Below are 9,373 nucleotides of genomic sequence, written 5' to 3'. Positions count from 1 at the left end.
TCTCAGAAAGCATTGTAAGACCGGAGAAAGTACAATATAAGGGATCTCGGTGCGACAAAGTTATTCACAACTGTACTAACAAGAAACCACAATTCATAGTTAACACAATGCTAACACAACAAAAGTTGCAACAATGGCAAGAAAATGCTCGGTCAGAAGTTATCACCTACCACACACACACACGTACACATACACAATGAAAAAAATGTTTTTCAGTGCAGTGAATAAATGAAACATTATTCACACGCAAACACGATAATTCAAGATCTTGAGATCACAATAAAATGGGGTTAATTTGTACAAAAAAAAGAGCGATACTTTAAATTATTGTGCAGATGATGCACTTATAATTAAAAAAAGGTATTTCATTCTACTCTTTTACGGTGTCAGAAAAGAAAATGAAAATTTGAAGCCGTCATTATGGAACTGATATTCTGCAAGTGATATGCTATGATAGTTTTGTGTGCTTCTCACAGATTTTAGAGATACATATTGTGACTTGTTAATTCTTAAGCCATCGTTGATCAGTGTGTATAAAAACAAAATGACCGCATCTCCACGGGGTGAATGATGTTGATTGGGGCGAAGCTCTGGTGGTGCTGATACGCTGAGCCGCAGCATGCCGAGCTTTCCGTTCGTTTTCATCCATGTCAGAAAGAGAATGCGTGGTATAGAACGTGGTTATATACGCATTTAAGCATTTGATCGCAGCGCCCTCTCGTCTATAAACGTTGAGCCAATGCATGCAAAGTTTAACGCGATTATATACGGATTCGACCGCAGCGCCCTCTCCTGTATAGACGTTGAGCTGCTACATGCAACGTTTAATCCATGACAGAAACCCCAGTTCTTGAGTAACTACCACGTCTCAGAGCCCCCTACTCGTCCCGCAGTCGTGGCCGAGTGGTTAAGGCGATGGACTAGAAATCCATTGGGGTCTCCCCGCACAGGTTCGAATCCTGTCGACTGCGCAAACATGTTTTTCTTTTTTTTAAGAAGACAGATGGGATGGCAGCCGATGTGAGCATGGACGCCGGACGGACAAGGCTAGACCCTAAGGAGCTTCGCCCCTAAAAGTGAGTCTTAATTTTCCTGCGCTTTGGAAGGGGCTGGATATCAGATATGCCGTAAAGTGTACTCAAGGAATCTTACCTTTCATATTTGTTTTAAATTAATCTAATGGTTTTCATTTGTATTACTTCGAGTTTGTTTATATGTGATCACGTGTTCGGATCCCAAATAATATCGGCATATTCTAAGGGCTTTAGGAGTGTTTTGTAAGCTGTTAGTTTTGTTGCGTGATATAGAGTGTCGTAGGTCACGTCTAAGATACAAAAGTTTTAAACGTCGCTTTCTGACACAGACACTCAATGTGGGCATTCCATCTGAGGACAGAGGTAATAGTGACGCCAAGGTGTCTAAAAAACATGTTGCAGATTAAAAATTTCTAAGCTGTACGAAAAGTGCAAAGCAGACATTTTGCGGGTTATTGTCATAGATACATGTTTTTCAATGTTTGCCATGTCTGGGACCAATTGCCGATTTCTGTCAACCTCGAATTCAGATAAGCTTTGTCTGCAACGCCTTTGATTTCGGAATATACTACAAGATCATCACCAAACAGACGGATATTATTTATATTCGTCTTTTACTAGATCGCTTATATACACAAGGACAAGAGGAGAGCCTAACACAGATCCCTGTGGTACGCCGGAACGTACCGGCAGGGATAGTGATATTTGCCCTCTTACCTTAACAAACTGGTGCCCATTACATAAGTATACTGTAAGCCAACGAGGCAGTTTGTCATTTATTAATATTTTGGATAGTTTTAAAATACGTTTGGGGTGTAGACACTCGGCCAAAGGCCTTCGAAAAATCTAAAAATATAACGTCTGTTTGTTCCCTTTGGTTAATAATTTCTGAAAAGTAATGAACCATTTCTGCGAGTTGCGTAGCCGCAGAAAACTTCCGCCTAAAATCATGTTATCCATCCCAGATAATATCACTTGTTTCAAAGAAAAAAGACATGATTATGAACTATATGTTCAAGCAGTTTGTTCAACGTGCAAAGCAAGGAAATCGGTCTATAATTATTAGTGTGACTAGTACTCTCTGATTTATGGATAGGAATTACTTTCGCGCATTCCCAGTCGCTTGGTACTGAGCCTTCGCGAAGTGATTTATCAAATAAGTAGTGTAAATATTTAGAGCACCCTTCGGCGTATCTCGTTAAAAACTCGTTAAGAATATTGTCGGGGCCCGCACTTTTTCTATTGTCTAAACTAAGCAGCGAGGTGAACACTACTTCCTGTGAAATAAAAATGTCAGGTATTCCAGTAAATCAGGAATGCCGGAGGAACGCGGTATGAAACCGTTGTCAAGAAAGAACGCGCTAGAAAACTACTGGTTAAAAGAGGCCAACATTTATTTGCCCAAAGTTATGTCCGATCCACCGATTACAAGTTTATCTACCGGTTCTCTCTTAGGAGAATGGTATCGTCAAAATTTTCTTGGGTCTGTCTTTCAGAAGTGAGGCAAAGAGACGTTAAAAATATATATTTGCAATTACGTATATAGGTCTTTAGTACCACCCAAGTAGCACAACTCGCCGGTTTGGGACTGGGGCGGTACCGGTCTGCCGGTAACCCAAGTAGCACAACTCGCCGGTTTGGGACTGGGGCGGTACCGGTCTGCCGGTAAGATCCTACTGGGGCGACGCTGGAAACGCACCGCGGGGCGACAACGGGCCAGTGAGATTGCCAGTCACTGGCCAGTGACTGGGACTGACTGGGACGCCCGGCACTGGGCGTCCCAGCGAGTTCCCGGGATGCTGCCAGCACAAATCCCCAGCGTAGTACCAGTAACGCGGTAAGATACCAGCAAGACCCCAGGCTAGCGGCCTCAAGCCATACAGTCCCCGGGCTTGTTTTGTCCCAGTGAGTTCCCGGGCTGCTGCCAGCACAAATCCCCAGCATAGTACCAGAAACGCGGCAAGATACCAGCAAGACCCCAGGCTAGTGGCCTCAAGCCATACAGTTCCCGGGCTTGTTTTGTCCCAGCGAGTTCCCGGGCTGCTGCCAGCACAAATCCCCGGTGCACTACCAGCAGTACCGCAAGATACCAGCAAGACCCCAGGCTAGCGGGCTAAAATCGTACAGTTCCCGGTCTTGTCATACAGCCTAACATGTGGTTTTGTGTGCAATTTACACCTGAATAGAAATGATGTAGTTCATAAGAAGAATAATTTTAACAACAAATGAGTGTAAACAATTATGTTGCACTGTACATGAAAGTAAATTTCTGGCATAGGTATACACCTTATTGGTAAAGCGGCTGCCACAGCCATCTGTCGCTCATACACATGATAGCAAATAAAACATACAAAATTGTTACCGTAATTGTTTATTGTCAGCTCCAGTGAAGCTACAGCTTGGCTGGTCATCATGGGCTTGTCGCTAGAGGAGTGCGCTGGATGAAAGAGGCTGCATGTCACGGGCCTAGGAAATGTTCTTCACACTTTTCATGCAGCTTGTGATGCAAGTCGACCATGCACCCAGGAAGGGGAGTCCTTCATTAGAGCACCTGCAAAGAGAATCAACAGCACAGTAAAATGACAGGGTAAATCAATACCAGCTGCACATGATAATCCAGAAATTCCAAACTGGGCAAGCGCTTAAAAGGTTAAAACAGCGCAAAGGACGACGGACAGGGTAAAGGACACGGACAGAGCGCTGACTCGAAACCAAATTTTCATTGAACTCAACGGCGCAATATATACACACTATTGAGAACAAAAAAAAGAAAATCAGCCTGAAACACACCCAAAACAAAAGCACAAAAACTAAGTAAGTATCACCTCTAAAAAGATAAACCAAGCTAATCAAGTGGCCAGAAAACCAGAGGCATGAGACAAGAAGCCCATGTAAAAGAAAAACTTTTTGTAACCAATGCGTTAATTGTCTTCATTTCATTTTCAATCTGGAAACTATATCAAAACAAAATTACTTTGATTGCCCTAAGGGACACCTGTTACAACACACTGGATAACCAAGCGGCAAAAATGGCCCAGTTATCTCATAATCAAGGTTAGCTATTTGCATGAAGGCCCACTTCAAAGAAAGGCTCGTGGAAATCATCTACTTTAATTCAAAAGGGCATGTCGAGAGACGGGCAAACTCGCCGGAGTAGTTGGCATGTAGTTTAACATTGCCGTTCGTCCCGATAGGTGCGAGAGATCCAGCATTTTGAGGTAAATATAGCGATTCATTAGTCTTACTGAGACAATGACAAATCATATCCTTGACATATTCGCGACCCTAGCAAAACGGACAGCACCAAGCGGGAAAACCGGGAACCAGCCAGAACAGGTCGCTCTGCGCCTCTCCACGTCTCTGGCGGCTTTCGCGGACACGTGTTGTCGACGCGGTGGCAAACAATGTAATTTGATGAAGGTCTGAATATTTCTCAAGTTTGCCTGAGTGTTCATCAGTGTGATGAAGCCTCAGTAAATTGTTTTTTTCTATCACGTGTTTGAAAGCCTGTTTACTCCACAACACACAATCGCGTGCTTTCAATTTCTTGGATGGGGAGGAATCAAGGAAAAACGTTTTGATATCTTCTCTGTCTCGAATGACATTCAAAGTGACGACTACTCGGTAACTGATAAGTGGTATGTAAAACAGACGAGGTGTTTCACTGGAGGGAACCCCAATGCTGCAGTCAAGTGAATGGGAAGGTTCAATAGCTGCTTTTCTTGAATTTGGCTGTGTTTGATTAGCGTCAAGATTGAGCCACCCACGCTGGTCGGTGCATTGGCTATTCATCTTGGCAGCTTTTCACCGAAAAAGCCTCTGGACCACACCAAAAAAGTTGGGCTGATTTCGCATCTACTTGATTCTCGAAAACCTCCTCGCTGCATACGATTAATGAGGGATATTGTCTGCTTTCAAAAAATGGGGGACGCGTCTCGCAAAGTTAGAAGCGGTCACAACATTATGATCTATTGCGCCTCCAATATATATAATATACCCTCGTTGAAGCCAGCAGCAATATCCGTCTACATTGCTCAGGTTGTCCGGCCACAAAAGATACTCTCTTTCTCCATTCAGGATTTGAAGTCAAGTTTAATGCAGAGGGGTTCTGCGTGAATCTCCAATGAAGACTATCTTCAAATTTGTCCGCAATCATCTCCGTGCTGCCGGCTAGAACCATATGGCTGAGTTTAGGTAGTATCTCTCCGTCTGTCAAATATACTTTGATTCAGCAGTTCACCTAATAGCTTGTCAAGTAAGCTCATATTTCAGCCCAAATAATATACTAATATCCCTTTAGTGGGACATGGTACGTAATATAATGCATAACCCGCACATTCGTCAAAATGACTTCGATTGTCACTAAAACCTGAGTTGAAATAAGAGTATCAGCTGCTTAGTGGGGCTCAAGAAGCTCAAGCTTGGCTCAAGAAGCGCTTGCTTAATTTTCGTAATTTTCCTGCAGCCTGTGTTGCTGATCGAGCAGACGACTGGAGCTGTTTCTTAATACGCACAAAAGCTCGATTTCGCCGACAGATAAGTCGTATGGTCGAGTGATGCGAATTAGTTGAAAATTACTGTCGGTGGAACAATTCTGTAGTCATCGCTGCTTTCCTTACCTGATCAAAACTGATTAGAGTCTATTACCGTCTCTCCGGAGCCCATAGTTTCGGTAATGAACGAAACCTCCGAAACAAAAGTTTGACATGAAAAGAACAAAAAGCACCGGGAAAACAAAACTATGCTCTGCAAGTTTATCTGCACCGGCTACACTTAACCGTCGCAGTTGAAATACCTATAAAATAGGGCATTAAACAAAAAAAAATCTGTTAAATTGAATGCGCTACCCGTTCAGGCGGCCCGGCCGAGCCGACGCGACCTGTTCCCAGCCGCCATGTTTGTTTGGTAGTGGCGCCCCCTATAGATCGTTGGAGTCGCGAATACAGCTCATTGTTGTACACATACTAATGAGATTGGGTAGACACATGTAAACATATAATATATTGCAGAGTATGGCCCCTGTGTTCCCACATAATGGCAACCTGACTAAAACTCATCTGCAGACTTCACCAAATAAAAAATAGCGACTTACCCAGAAACTAGTATATATTATTAGCGTCTACCATAAACTCACATTGAGTGTTTACCATCGGCATGCCCCATAGCCCTTGAAAACGCCCGCAAGCATCACTTACTTTAAGCATATGACATCATACGACAACAAACATTCCCTCGTGATCATCATTAATATCTACAGGTGCGAACAGTTCAGGCAAATCAATAGAAAGATAACAAATCAGTAGTGAGGTGGTGTACAGTGGCTGGTAGGTGCAGGTTAATATGTATGGGACATCTATTTTCTGAGTAATATTGCTTATCTGGTCAATTTTCTTCACAGACCCATCACATACTGAGACAAGGTTCTCAATACAGTGAAAAACAGGAAGGAGGAGTGAGTTCCAGATTTAGCTTTGCACAAGCTATGTGGCAACTGACTTCATCCTCTTAGAATTTATTGGAGTGGATCTGGGTATGATTATGTCTAGCCCAACAATACTGCTAGGAGCACCTTCAAAACCTTCAGAAAGGGGTAGAGGAAGTTTGAATCATAATTTCCGTATTGCGATGAGAGCTGCTCATACTGAGAATTGATGTGAGTCAATGTCGGCCATCCTTCTGCCTGAAATATCTATGTGTCAGCCACCCCCTATCAGAAAAAGTTTTAGCTGAGCATTTTTTACGGGCCGCTCCGCTCAGCCACTGAGCAGGAAAGTAACCAGGCACGCACGTAACGCTCAGTCGGCATCTGCGCTCCGACTGGTCGTTGCTGACTGAGCGTTGTGAGTATGCAGGTGCTTTCCTTTTGAGTGGAGCGGGTCGTAACAATGCTCAGATAAAACTATCTAATGTCTATGTCGCAGCCTCAACAGCCAAACGAGCAGTCTTCTTCCTCGCTTGCACAATAGACCAAAATTGCACTGCATACTGCTTTAGAGGCTTGTTGGCATGTTTCACACTTACTCTCTGCAGACAGCTAGGACTGTCGGTAAGCGAGGAAAAAAAAAAGTGTGAACACATATCATGCACGCCAAAAGAAAACATCAATGGAACTACACGAGACTGCATTAAAGTTGCCAATTGGGCGCGTTTTATACTGCACAGTTACTGTGTGTGCACAAGTAAACTAGCTCTACATATACCGCTCAGCACACCACAGCTAGGCTGAATCACATAAGTGTCACACTTGCCGAGCTTGAAGTACAGTCGTGATCTCTACGAGTGTGAACAAGCGATCGTCGACTGCTCAGTACTGGGAGCATCATGCACCAGCGAACTTGCTCTCCTTTTAAAATGCCTTGCAAACCAAGCATGGTAAGTCATCTGATAAGGAGAGAACGTCACCAGGGACAGCACTGAGCAGTTGATAATCGCCTGCTTACCTTCATATGTATCAAGTCTCTACCTGGCCGAAGTAGGCAGTATGTGTGCAGCAGAAACGGCTGTACTGAAATCTCAAAAGGATGAAAGATCAGAACAGGCTTGGTAAGCTTTCACGTTGCAAGTATGCCCATGCGAATTTCACTTTCTAAAACATAAACACGCATTTCAAATTGTCATCCAGGACAAGCTGCTATTACACAGCTGTATATATAAGGCAGCTTACCATCAACAACCTTTGCAGACTGCCATGGACCTGATCCTCAGGTCGGCTGGTGATGCAGGAACGAATTGGCCTAGTCGATGCTAGCTTCCGTTCGGCAAGGGCTGCACTGAGTATAAAGGTGAAAAAAGTGTTGTAGATAATGTGAAACAAACAAAAGCAATCCTAGCATCCACAATTCGCTAGAGGCACTGAAAACAAAAATCAGAGGTTGGGTCAATTATGTTAATGCAATATACTTCGGACACATACCATGACTGCAGGTAAGATATTTGCTGCCTTCAATCTAGATCTGCTTGAAAATTTACAAGCCAAATAACAAATATTTTATAAGCTGAAATATATTTCGATGGAACTACAAAATCTGAAGACTATCTCTGCAAATATGGTGCTATCTAGTACACCAGGGATGAGTAGAATTGGATTACAGCATCCCCCTTACAAAGATTGAAGCAAAACTAGTATAGAGTCTGCCGTGCCACTACAGTAAAACCTCGTTAATTTGGATCTCATGGGACCGGCAAAAATGTCTGAATTATCCGAAGGTCGAAATATCGAAAGAACAAAGAAAGCTGCGCGAAAACGTTTCCTTTATTTTGAGAAGAAATCTGTTATTACCGCCTGCTTTCTGGACGACACTTGGGCGGAGACGGCAACTTTCCTTAGCGCGGTCGAGTGCTCCACCGCATTCGACATTGTCAGCGCATCCCGTGCGCTGACAATGTAGTACAGCAAGGCCTCTTCTAGTTTCGGGTGCACCACCTTCCAAGGCCGCTTTCTTTTCGTGTTGAACTTCTCGCTCTCGAAAGCCTGTAGAATATCGGCCACAATTTTTACATATGTAGCCAAAGTGCTTCTCTTGACGTCGCAACCTTCCATAACTTGTCGAGAGACGCCGCCCTCCAAGGCCCTCAGTATTTCCACTTTCGTTGCTAAATTCTTAGCCTAGTACAGCTGCAACGGAAAACGAGTAGCAAAACTGACCAGTAATCGGAGCGGCGAAATCGCGACAGCCGGCGCTATTTTCCCCGAGCGCCGATAGCGAGAGTACCAGTCACGTTGCATTTTTCAATGCAGGGGTGGCCGGCGAAAAATTGAGGGATAGGGTAGTTGTTAAAGTGGCGGGCTTTAGGATCCCCGCGTTGAGGCATAAAACGTGACTGTCACTCTTGCTATTGGCACGCTCGGGAACAATAGCCCCGCGTGTCGCGATTTTGCCGTTCCGGTCGTCGGTCACTTGTGCTACCCTTTTTCCGTTGCAGCAATGCTTCTGCTGCTTCCATGCCAGGAGAGTAACGAGCTGAAGCACGGCGATCCAAAGCAAAACTGGTGCGAAACACGGAGAACCGAAAGAGCGAAGAACCATTGGAAAACCGGAAAAACCACGTGCGCACTTAGGATGGATAGCGGTCATACCCTTTGGAACAGATGGTAGCTAGCACCACCTGCCGAATTTGTCCGAATAAACCATAGTGCGCCGCGTTCCCTCCGAATTAATGAGCGTTTGCTGCCATTGACTAATACATATGTTTGACGGGACCGGATCGACAGTTCAAATTATCCGAATTAGCGGGGGTTGAATTAACGAGGTTTTACTGTACAACAGAAACGACTCTACTGTGATCTCGTGGATATCAGAGTTCGGAACAGGCATGAAGGATTTGGCACGAGAAATATG

At 44.2% G+C, this 9,373-nt stretch overlaps 1 non-coding gene across 1 annotated transcript; it reads left to right on the top strand.

Moving 5' to 3' along the window:
* Positions 1-889: 889 nt before the first annotated feature.
* Positions 890-971, top strand: Trnas-aga. Its single transcript has one exon. It is a non-coding gene; the product is annotated as a tRNA-Ser (tRNA).
* Positions 972-9,373: the final 8,402 nt, after the last annotated feature.

The sequence above is a fragment of the Ixodes scapularis genome, unplaced genomic scaffold, assembly GCF_016920785.2.
Source record: "Ixodes scapularis isolate PalLabHiFi unplaced genomic scaffold, ASM1692078v2 PGA_scaffold3__209_contigs__length_174095766, whole genome shotgun sequence".
NCBI classification, from domain to species: Eukaryota; Metazoa; Arthropoda; class Arachnida; order Ixodida; family Ixodidae; genus Ixodes; species Ixodes scapularis.
Note: the sequence above shows the minus strand (reverse complement) of the source record. Positions and strands in the feature narration are given on the sequence as shown.